The sequence below is a fragment of the Mesocricetus auratus genome, unplaced genomic scaffold (genome assembly GCF_017639785.1).
Source record: "Mesocricetus auratus isolate SY011 unplaced genomic scaffold, BCM_Maur_2.0 Super-Scaffold_100006, whole genome shotgun sequence".
Taxonomy (NCBI): Eukaryota; Metazoa; Chordata; class Mammalia; order Rodentia; family Cricetidae; genus Mesocricetus; species Mesocricetus auratus.
The window spans coordinates 5,702,616-5,715,318 of record NW_024429190.1 but is presented as its reverse complement, the minus strand read 5'-3'; the positions used below and the strand labels follow the sequence as shown (position 1 = coordinate 5,715,318).

Sequence of the window (12,703 nt, the reverse complement as noted above, 5' to 3'; positions counted from 1 at the left end):
TCCCTTGGATCAGGGCTAATATTCTATTTCCCGTGCCTTTAAGGGGGGGGACCCGAGGGGGGGGTTGGGAGTGCTTCCTGGGGAGAAGTTGTGCGCGGGGGCGGCTGTGGTTCTAGGCAGGGTCAGGGGCCTGGTATCAGCCTTGGGCATGAGTAGGCTAGGCCGCTTTTGATCAGCAAGGACCTGGTTAGGGCCTATGGCCTGTGGATTAACCGGAGCCACCTTACATCTGATTGTAAAGATTACTCCCCTGTCTGGCCCATATAGATACCAACGCAAACCCCAAGCATACCCAGTCTGCCAGTCCGGGGCTTGCTTTCCCTGCACAGTGAAGGAAATGGCAAGAGGCATACCTATCATTCCAGATTGTCCTTTGTCCCAGCCTCTGCGTACTTGTATTTTATCCCAGGATGAGGACGGCCTCCAATATGCATCCCCTGTAGTCTTGCACCCCCAAGCTGCACAGAAAAAGTAGTCATATCCCCCACATTTCTGGGCCTGTTGCCAGGCACGCCCATCTCGGGGGCAAACATAGAAGTCCTTTGAACTTAGCTGCTCTCTGGCTCTTTGATCAACATACCCGGGGGTGGTTTCTCTGGAGTCCATGAGTGCACGTCGACGTCTGTAAAAGTGGGAGCCACTGGCACATACCTTTGGGTGGCAATGAGGAATGTCCCAAGTGTCCAACCCTGCTACTAAATCATAAAATTCAGGCCACAGAGTAGGCCACCATGTCCCAAGTGCATGTGGTTCCGTGACAGCATAAATGACCTCCCCCATCTGGGAGAGGACCTCCCAGGTTAATTTATAAACGGCATGGGGACTGGAGACCACACCAGTGTTTGATTTTATGAGGAGGGCTATTAGCAGGAAGGAGAGGAGCGGGTACGTTTTATTTTTAAAGGATTTTGAGTGCGTTGAGCTTTCCATCCTGGGTCCGGATCCTCAGGGAAGGCAGCTTTTACGTGCCAGGCATGTATCCAAGCAGCAATCCCGTCCACCTTGAGAGCAGTAGGGGTGGTCAACAGGACCGTGTATGGTCCCTTCCAGCGAGGTTCAAGGTTCTTAGCCTGGTGGCGCCGGACCCAAACGCTGTCTCCCACGTAATAGGAGTGGGGGGGACAATAGGGTGTCTCCTCTGGTCTCGGTAGGCTTGGGCCAGAGGCTTCCAGACTTCCTGCTGAACCAGCTGGAGTGCCTGCAGGTGAGCTTGAAGAGAGGAGGAATTGGCATAATCAGAAATGTCTTGGTCAAAGAACTGAACAAAGGGAATGGTGGTTCCATATAACATCTCAAAAGGGGTGAGACCATGGGGGCCCGGTGTATTCCGGGCACAATAGAGGGCAAGGGGGAGCAAGAGGACCCAGTCTTTAGTGCCAGCTGCCAGCGATAATTTAGTTATAGTCTCCTTAATGGTTCTATTCATTTGTTCTACCTGTCCTGAGCTTTGGGGTCAGTAAGCACAATGCAATCTCCAATTAATCCCCAACAAGGTGGCCACAGACTGACTTACCTGAGAAACAAAGGCAGGCCCGTTGTCTGTCCCCAATACCTGTGGCATTCCGTAACGGGGGAAGATTTCTTCAAGAAGTTTCTTGGTGACCACCTTTGTTGTCTCATGCTTGGTGGGGTAGGCTTCAGTCCATCCCGAGAAGGTGTTAACAAAAACCAGGAGGTCTGTGAAATCTATTTCCCAGTGCACCCCAGGCCGGTGCCCCCGAGCTCGGGTCCCCATGGGTAGCTTTAGCCTGGTCGCATTTACGTGGGCGCAGGCGTCACATCGCTCAGTCACTTGCTTTAGTATTTTCCCAACAGGTGGCGGGTATTTTCTTCCTGGGCTAATAGTTCTCTCATTTTCCTTCTGCCAGTCTCAGGGCCTGTGTCAAGGCAATCAGTTCTGCTCGTTGAGCCGATGTTCCTGGCGGCAGGGCCTCGGCCCAAATTGTTTCTGACTCAGTTGTCACTGCAGCACCGGCCTTCCGCTCCCCTTGATGTACAAAGCTGCTTCCGTCCGTGAACCAGACAAGGTCAGGGTTGGGAAGGGGTTGATCCGTGAGGTCAGCTCTCGTCCCATGGACCTCAGCTAGGACCTGCAAGCAGTCATGAGTCTCTGCTTCCCCCGGATGGGGAAGTAGCGAGGCGGGGTTCAGGGTCACCGGAGCCCCGGAGTGAATTCGGTCCTTGTCCAGCAACAGAGTCTGGTAATGGGTCATCCTGGCATTGGTGAGCCAGCGGCCCGGTGGCTGCCTGAGCATAGATAGTCAAAGGCTGCCCCAACGTCAATTTGTCAAAGGGTTCAGTCAGATCAGGTAACCCCAGAGCTGGGGAGCTGAGCAGAGCCTTCTTGATGTCCATGAAGGCTTTCTCCTGGCTCTCCCCCCAGTCAAAGTTGTCCCAAGATTCCCAGGTCTGCATCCTGCCATTCAAAGGCAAACAGTGGCTGACTGTCTTTGTGTAACCGCAGGCAGAAGAAGGCATCCTTTAAATCCAGGACTGAGTATCAAACATAGTCAGGTGGCAGTCCACTCAGGAGGTTATAGGGATTGGGGACCATGGGGTGTATGTCCTCAACCCGCTTATTGACTTCCCGGAGGTCCTGGACCGGCCTATAGTCATTGGTTCCTGGCTTCTTGACTGGCAACAGGGGAGTGTTCCAGGGGGACCGGCAGGGGGTTTGGGTCTCTGAAAGGTCCTTCTTTCTAAGTGAGGCCCCCTTTGTCCCTCTCTCTACCTATCCTGTCTCTGCGACTACTGTGGCCAACAGTTTAGTCATTTCTCTGTTACGTTTCTCGTCCCTTGCTATCCTGTCTCTGACATTCTGTTTCCATCTTTTCTCTCTCTCTCTCTGAGCTTCTCTTTTCATTAAAAAATGCGTTCTGTCTCCCTCAATACATCTGGTAGTGTATACCCCTGTCATATGGGGTATACATTCTGTAAGCTTCCTTAAGTCTTTCAAAAAATGCGGCTGGCGATTCCTCTGCCTTCTGAACTATCTGTCTTACCTGGGCCAAATTTATAGATTGCTTATCCGTCTCTCGGAGACTCGCTACAAGCAACTGGCATTAAAGACATAGATGGGTCCTACCTGCCTCAGTGGTGAAGTCCCAGTCTGGGCAGCATCAATTTCATTTGGAAGCTGCGTAGGTTGTCCATTTGCCCCAGGAACAATTTTTCCGGGCTTCAAGAAGGATCCGCTGTAGTGAGAACCGATTCTAATAGATCAGTCAGTCTCACGGGGTCTGCTGAAAAGGAGGGGTTATTACTTTTCCAGTTATAATGATCTGAGGCAGAGAACGGCCAGTACTGCAACTGGCATCATGGCCCGTCCAGAGGCAGGGTGGTTGACCGGAGTGGGCTGAGGCGGCGGCGCCGCCCGGAAGGGCCGGAGCGTCTGCCGGGGAGTGGGGTGAGGGCATGGCGGCCGCTCTCTGTCCGTACCCAGTCCACCGCGGGCCGCGGCAGTGAGAGCACCGAATCCTAACCACTAGACCACCAGGGAGGTAGATGAAGCTCCCCTCGCCGGTCACGCCGTCACACTCAGGGCGCCCTTCCCGCAGCGGCTGGGACGCTGAACGCAAACCGGAAATGAGCCGCAGCCCGAGCGGTGCCTGCCGCTGCAGCGGCGGCGGCGGTGGGGGTTAGGGAAGAGGAGGGGGAGGGAGGGTCATGGACCAGCACTTCCCAGGTAACTATACTTGGTCCGGGTGGCCCTGGGGTCCAGGATCCATGACTTTCTCTTTCACCTGGAAAATAATTTGAGAGTTAAAGGTGCCATCTCGTGGCCAGCCAACATCAAAAGTTGGCCATTCAGAAGAGCAAAAGGTGATCCATTGCTTCTTGTGCGCATCGACAGTCCGGTTACGAGCATCTCGAGAGCGATGACAAACGACACTCAGACGGACGAACAGATAAGAAACAAAAACAAACAGATTTTCGCTGCGCGGCTTTGACGAAAGTCAAAAGCAAATTCAGATCGGGGACGGGGGCCTTGTGCTCCCGTCCTCGCCCCCTACCAGGATGGAAAATCCCTCGGCCAGTGGGACTTCCCCAAACAGACGGGGCAGATTCCTAGGCATCTACCCCAAACAAACGGTTCCTAAGAACTCCAGCTCCAGATACAGATCTACCCCAAACAGACGAGTTCCCTAAGAACTCCAGACGGGGCAGATGGACATCTGCCCCCAACAGACGGGGCCCCAAACAGACGAGTTCCCTAAGAACTCCAGACGGGGCAGATGGACATCTGCCCCAAACAGACGGGGCCCCAAACAGACGAGTTCCCTAAGAACTCCAGACGGGGCAGATGGACATCTGCCCCAAACAGACGGGGCCCCAAACAGACGAGGCAGATCGTGTCCTAGAGCTGCGGTCGGTGCCACCAGATACAGATGTATACAGCTGTATATTACAGACGCAGGCGCGATAAAACAACAGGCATAGACAGACAGACAGCAGACAACAGAAACAACAGAAATTTAGTCCGGACAATTCTTACCTCCCAGAAGTGGGTCGGTGGTCCCTGGGGGGGGTCTCAATTCCCGGCCAACGCACCAAATGAAAGACCCCAAGCGGGGGACTTTCACGGGAGGGAGACCTGAACCCAAGGAACACCGAGACCACGAGCTTGGATGCAACAGCAAGAGGCTTTATTGATAATACACGGGTACCCGGGGCATCTCAGTCTCGGGAACTGAGAGCCCCGAGCTGGGGACTCAGGGGTCCTTTTATAGCAAAAAGCGGAGTACAGAAGCAAGAAGCCTAGTTACAGGACCTTGATTGGGCAATTTAAATGAGGCTAGGGCTCAGAACGAGGGCAATTAAGGTTTCTCTCAGAACTCAAGTCTCGGCCTTGGCCCTATCTGAGGAACAATAGGAGGTCTCTGTGCTTGCCCAGTCTTTCTGGGCTGGCTATAGACACCTGTGTCCCTGGGCAGAGTTCCCTTCTGATAAAGAAATGACTATTCAGCTGTAAAGACCTTGAGCTGAGCTTCTTTCTGATCAAAAAAATGACTATTCGGCCGAGCTGTGGGGGAAAGGAATTTTCCATAGGCCTCAGCCACCTGTGCTGGGCCGGGGTCTTTCACCATAAGTGGAATAAAACAGTATTTGTTGTTGTGTGAGTGGCTTATTTCAACTACTGTCTGGGTTAGCGTTACCATTGCTGAGATGAAGCACCATGACAGAAAACAAGTTGGGGAGGAAAGGGTTTGTTTGGCTCACACTTTGCATAGCCCATCACTGAGAGAAGTCATGATATGAACTCAAATAGAGCAGGAGCCTGGAGGCAGGAGCTGATGCAGAAGCAGTGGAGGGATGCTTACTAGCTTGTCTTCAGTGATTTGCTCAACTTGGTTTTTTTTTTTATACAAACCAGGGCCACCATCCCAGGGATGGCATCTCCCACAATGGGCTGTGCCATTCTCCATCAGTCACTAACTAGGAAAATGCTCTCTAGACTTCCCTATTGCCCAATCTTTGGAGACATCTTTTTTTTATTTTTAAACTAGGATTCCGTCCTCTCGAGTGACTCTAGCCTGGGTGAAATTGACATAAAATTAACAAGCATACTCAGTATAATGTCTTAAAGGTTGACCCAGGACATAACTTCTAACAACTAACATACTAGCACTATTGTTTCACCCTCATCCAACCCCACCTTCTTACCCAAGAAAACTTTGGACATAGATATAACACATGCATATACTACATTTTGAAAATACTCACCCAGAATTTCCTCCTTTCCAGGTCCTATCCCACCACCACTATCTGTGTTCTTCTTTTTTAAGGCCACAAAGTCTCTTGAAAATATAAAATCATTTCTACCCCTTTTCTCCCATCTCCAATACTCTCTCTCTTCCCCAACTTTCTCTCAAATCCATGACATTTTTCAAAAGACACACACACACACACACACACACACACACACACATATATATATCATACACTCAACCTACTGAACATATTTACTGTTGCTTGTATGTACATATGTACATGTGTTTAGGCCTGACCACTTGGGACAGGATAACCTCTCAGGAAAAGTTTGAATCTACTAGTTCTAATTTTCATCCATTTTCATGGAATGTGAAAATGTTACCACTATAATAACTTTAATAAAACATCTCATAAGCAGTCACTGCTAACACTGAATTGATTTACCCTAGATCTACATGTTGCTTTTGTAGCAAGGTGCTTTTATGTCCTTTGTTAATAGGTATGCTTCAATAATATGTTATGGATTAAATGCTCTGTGTATATTGATCTTTTATTTCAATGAGTCACACAATAAATTTGTCCAAATGAGGTGTCTCCTCTTTAAGTGATAGGCATACTAATCTAGTTGCTAACAACATTCAATACTAAAAGCTGACAAATGTTGAAACAATTTCCAAGAATGGCAACAAAACCACCGGGAATTTTTGGTGTTATTTTTTTTAAACAAATGCCATTCTATATTTAAAATGTGAAAATCTTCTTAGTATGAATGTATATTGTATTTTCTATATAGTAAGTTATATTAGACATTTTTAGACAGCATAGGTCAATTAATTTTGACATTGTAAATAGCCTAAAATCAGGAGAACATATCCAACTACTTGCTACATATATTCATATTTAATTACAGTCTCAGTGCTACTATCTGATAATTATTTAATGGTGGAAATATCTAAAGATCAGTAGTCAATTAGGTCAACCATGGCTCACTCATTGTGATGTACAATGAAAACAATGTTTTCTATTTTCTTTTTTAAAAACATTTTGGCTAGCATGAAAATTTTGGGTAACATGCTCATGTACTTGATATATCTTATTATGCTTTTTTCTTATTTGAGCCCCACAACTGTCCCAGTCCTTCCTCCCCTTTTCTAGATGGCCTCCTTCCTCCCCCAGGCATTCTCTTCATCTGTTTCCATGAAGTGCATTCTGACATTAGTCTCTTTTGTTACACACACATAAAGAGAGCGAGGGCGGGGGGGAGGGCAGGAATCCCTGAGTGAATGTGCCAGGAGAAATGAAGTCTGCAGTGAGGAATGTGTGTTGTTCACAGGAGCATGCCTATGTTAAAGACCACAATGCTTCAGACCCATAGCCATGATAAAGTCTTCCCCTTTCATTCTTTAAAGGTGAAAGTACATTAGGCACATTATTTTTTTATCCTTTCACATGTTGGTAGACATCTAGGCTGATTCAATATTTTGTCTATTGTGAATAGTAGTATACACAGATATGAGAACATAGTAGCTTGGGATCCTTCGGTATATACCCAAGAGTGGCTAAACTGAATAATGTGACAGCTCTATATTTTACTTTTAAAGGAATCTTTCTACTGAATTCCATAGTGACTACAGTACTTTACGTTTCCACCAGGAGCATGTGATGACTTCTCTTTGCCCATAGCCTTGTCAAATTCACTGTGCTTTGCATTTTTGTTGATAGCCATGTTGGCCATAGTTAAGATGTAGATCTCAAAAAAAATTTTAAACTGAATTTCCTTGGTGACTAAGCATGTTCAACATTTTCTCAAATGTTTACCAGCCATTTGTATTTCTTCCTGGGGTGACTGTCTGTTCAAATTCACTAACATATTTATTAGTTGGATGACTCAGTTGATATTTCATCTGTTTTATATGGAGTCTAGGTCTGCTACTAACACACTGATTTACTAATTTCCTGGCAGCTTTATAGCTGGCAAAGATATCCCATTCTGTAGATTACTGATGGCTTCCTTTGCTGAACAGAATTGTTTGGGTTGCACCACTCTTTTGTCATTTATTTGGGATTAAGTACTGTGCTCTTAGAAACTCTGCACAAAGTCCTTAACTGTCCTAGTGTTTTGAGATACTTTCTTGGGGTTTTAGATCTCTTGTTGTTGTTTTGTTTTTGTTTCTCAAGACAGGGTTTCTGTGTGTAACTGCTCTGGCTTTCTTGACTGCTGGGATTAACAGTGTGCACCACCATTCCTGGCAAGATTTTTGGATCTTATGTTGAGGTCTTTGATCCAGTTTGAGGCGACTTTTGATCAGCATTAGAGAATTCGACTGAGTTTTATTCATTTAGTTATAAATATCAACTTCTCTCAAAACCATTAGTTGAAATGGTCTTCTTTTCACTGATATTTTTATAACTTTGTCAAGAGTTAAGTTGGCTGTAGCTTTGTGGCTTTGTTTCAGGGTCTTCTGTTTTATTCCACTGGTCTATTTGTCTGCTTTTGTACCAGCACTATTCCTTATTGTTGTTGTGGCTCTGTGTTATTGTTTAAGGTCAGACATGAGATTCCTCCAGTATCCTTATCCTTACCCTTACCTTTACCCTTACCCTTACCCTTGCCCTTACTCTTTACTCGTATTTTAGAGACAGGGTTTCTCTGTGTATCCCAGGCTGTCCTGTAACTTGCTCTGTAGATCTGACTGGCCTCAAACTCAGAGACTGACCTGCCTCTGCCTCCAGAGTGCTGGAATGATGTACTCCCCAAGCCCATTTCAGTAATGTTCTTTACTCTTCGCTTTTGATAGTTCTGGGTCTTTTCTGCTTCCATATCATTTTAGAATTTTTCTCTAGTTCTTTGAGAGTAATACTGGGATTTTCCTGGGGAGTACATTTAAGCTGTATGTCTCCAGGTATATATCCATTGTCAGGCTATATTAATTCTGACTCGTGTATGAAAGTTCTATCTTTTAGCTCCAACTTCTATTTTAGTGCCATAAGGTGTTTATTCTATAACACTTTCACTGTCTTGTTAAGTTTATAGTTAAATAATTTTTGAAGCTATTGTGAATAGGACTTTTTTCCTTGATTTCTTCTCAACAAGTTGGTGTTGGAATATAGAAAAATCTACTTATTTTGTATGTATCTTGCTATACTGCAAAAAGTGCTTTTAGATTTAATAGTATTCTGGTATAATATTTCATGCTTTTTAAGTACAGGATTATGTGGTTTGCAAATAGGGATAACATTATTTATTCCTTCCCTTCTTGTATCCTTGTTATTTCTTTCTCTTATGTTACTATTGTAGTAGAATTCAAGTGCTGTACTGAATTACAGTGCAGATAGCAGACTCCCTTGTTCTGCTTCTGATTTTAGAGAAAATAATTCCTGATTTCCTCTATTTAGTATAAAGTTGGCTATAGCAATAAAGATTTGTTTCTTCTGTTCCGAGTTTATTGAGGACATTTTATTTTAAAGAGATGTTAATTTTTATTGGAGGTCTTTTGTGCAAGTATTGAAATGATCATGTGATTTCTATATTTAACTTTATTAGCCGGGCAGTGGTGGCACACACTTTTAATTCCAGCACTCGGGAGGCAGAGGCAGGCTGATCTCTGTGAGTTCGAGGCCAGGCTGGACTGACAGCCTCCAAAGCAATACAGAGAAACCCTGTCTCTTTTTTTTCCATATTTTTTTTATTTTCCAGTTTAAATTTAGATAAGAAACAAGGTTGCTTCACAAGTCAGTTCCAGGTCCCTCTCCCTTTCCCTCCCCTCCTCCCATGCCCTCCCCCCCAACCCCCTCCATTATCCCCTCATTCCCCCAGGGAGGGTGAGGCCCTCCCTGGGGGTGTCCATAGTCTTGTCATTTCATATAGGGCAGGGCCTAGACCCTTCCCCGAGAGTTCACGGTGAGAGTGCACCTCACATTGTTCTATGGGAGTCCAAAGTCCGTGTGTATACTTGGGATGGGTACTGATCTGCTGCCCAAGGCTCAATAGATTACCTAGGCCTCCTCACTGACACCCAGATTCAGGGGGGTCTTGATCAGTCCCATGCTGGATTCCCAGGCTGATGCCTGGGATTCAAGAGTTAACCTTTGTCTGGTCAGCTGTTTCTGGGGGTTACACCAGCCCAATCTTAATCCCTTTGATCATCAGTCCTTCCTCTCTGTTACTGGCTTTCTTGAGTTCAGCTCAGTACTTAACCGAGGGAGTAAGCCTCTTCTTTGATCAGCCACTAAATGAAGTTTCTGTTTCCCAGACTCTCTGGCCATAGGATTGTAGGCTGGCACTCCCCAGACTATGTCTAAAATCCATATATGAGAGAGTACATGCCATGTTTCTCTTTTTGTGACTGGGTTACCTCACTCAGGATGGTTTCTTCTAGTGTCATCCATTTGCCTGAGAATCTCATGATTCCATTGTTTTTTTTTTCTGCTGAATAGTACTCCATTGTGTAAATGTACCACATTTTCTCTATCCACTCTTCCGGTGAGGGACATCTAGGTTGCTTCCAAATTCTGGCAATTACAAATAAAGCTGCTATGAACATAGTGGAACAGACATCTTTGTTGTATGAATGGGCATCTTTTGGCTATATGCCTAAGAGTGGAGTTGCGGGGTCTTGTGGTAGGTTTTTTCCCATTTTTCTGAGGAATCTCCGTACTGATTTCCAAACTGGCTGAACCAGTTGGCACTCCCACCAGCAATGGAGGAGTGTCCCCCTTTCACCACATCCTCTCCAGCATAAATTATCATTGGTGTTTTTGATTTTAGCCATTCTGACAGGAGTGAGATTGTATCTCAGAGTTGTTTTGATTTGCATTTCCCGGATGGCTAAGGATGTTGATCACTTTCTCAAGTGCCTCTCAGCCATTTTAGACTCCTCTATTGAAAACTCTCTATTTAGTTCTGCAGCCCACTTTTTAATTGGGTCCTTTGATGTTTTGGAGACTTGCTTCTTGAGTTCTTTGTAAATTTTGGAGATCAACCCTCTGTCAGATGTGGGATTAGTGAATATTTTTTCCCATTGTGTGGGCTGCCTTTTTGTCTTGCTGACTGTGTCCTTTGCCTTACAGAAGCTTCTCAGTTTCAGTAGGTCCCATTTATTAATTGTTGATCTCACTGTCTGTGCTACTGGTGTTATGTTCAGGAAGCTGTCTCCTGTACCAATTCGTTCAAGGGTACCACCCACTTTCTCTTCTAAGAGGTTCAGTGTGGCTGGATTTATGTTGAGGTCTTTGTTCCATTTGGACTTAAGTTTTATGCATGGCGATTAACATGGATCGATCTGCATTCTTCTACATGCCAGTCTCCAGTTATGCCAGCACCATTTGTTGAAGACGCTTTCTTTATTCCATTGTATATTTTTAGCTTCTTTGTCAAAGATCAGATGTTCCTACGTGTGTGGGTTAATACCCGGGTTTTCAATTCGATTCCATTGGTCTACCTGTCTATTTTTGTGCCAATACCAAGCTGTTTTCAGGACTATAGCTCTATAATAGAGCTTGAGGTCAGGGATGGCGATGCCTCTGGACGTTGCCTTGTTGAACAGGGTTGTTTTGGCTATCCTGGGTCTTTTGTTTTTCCATACAAAATTGATTATTGTTCTTTCAAGGTCTGTGAAGAATTGTGCTGGGATTTAATGGGGATTGCATTGAATCTGTAGATTGCTTTTGGCAGGATTGCCATTTTTACTACATTGATCCTACCTATCCAAGAGCATGGGAGATCTTTCCATTTTCTGAGGGCTTCTTTAATTTCTTTCTTTAAAGATTCAAAGTTCTTATGATACAGGTCCTTCACTTGTTTGGTTAGCATTACCCCAAGGTATTTTATGTTGTTTGTGGTAATTGTAAAGGGTGCTGTTTCTCTGATTTCTTTTTCAGCCCTTTTCATCATCTGTATATAGTAGGGCTACTGATTTTCTTGAGTTGATCTTGTAGCCTGCCACTTTGCTGAAGGTGTTAATCAGCTGTAAGAGTTCCCTGGTAGAGTTCTTTGGGTCATTGATGTAAACTATAATATCGTCTGCAACCAGTGAAAGTTTGACCTCTTCCTTCCCAATTTGTATCCCCTTGATCCCCCGTTGTTGTCGTATGGCAATAGCTAGAACTTCAAGTACCATGTTGAAAAGGTATGGAGAGAGTGGACAGCCTTGTTTTGTTCCTGATTTTAGAGGAATTGCGTTGAGTTTCTGTCCATTTAGTTTGATGTTGGCTGTTGGGTTACTGTATATAGCTTTTATTGTGTTTAAGTGTGTCCCTATTATCCCAGATCTCTCCAAGACCTTTATCATGAAGTGGTGTTGGATTTTGTCAAAGGTTTTTTCAGCATCTAGTGAGATGATCATGTGATTTTTGTTTTTCAGCTTGTTTATATGGTGGATTACTTTGATGGATTTTCGTATGTTGAACCATCCCTGCATTCCTGGGATGAAACCTACTTGATCGTGGTGAATGATTGTTTTGATGTGTTCTTGGATCCGATTTGCCAGTATTTTTTTTGAATATTTTTGCATCAATGTTCATGAGGGATATTGGTCTGAAGTTCTCTTTCTTAGTTGTATCTTTGTGTGGCTTGGGGATCAAGGTTATTGAAGCCTCATAGAAAGAGTTTGGCAAAGACCCTTCTGCTTCTATTGTGTGGAACACTTTGAGAAGAATTGGTATAAGCTGTTCTTTGAATTTCTGGTAGAATTCTGCACTGAGGACATCTGGACCTGGACTTTTTTTGGTTGGGAGACTTTCGATGACTGCTTCGATTTCCATAGGGGTTATAGGTCTATTTAAATTGCTTATCTTTTCTTGATTTAGTTTTGGCAAATGATAGCTATCCAGGAAGTCATCCATTTCCTTTAAATTTTTGAATTTTGTGGTGTAAAGGTTTTCAAAGTGTGACCTAATGATTCTCTGGATTTCCTCAGAGTCTGTTGTTACGTCCCCCTTTTCATTTCTGATTTTGTTAATTTGCGTGTTCACTCTCTGCTGTTTGGTAAGT

General features: G+C 44.8%; 1 pseudogene; it reads right to left on the bottom strand.

Moving 5' to 3' along the window:
* Window positions 1-7,438, bottom strand: part of LOC101824472 — a 58,267-nt pseudogene extending 50,829 nt beyond the window's left edge.
* Window positions 7,439-12,703: the final 5,265 nt, after the last annotated feature.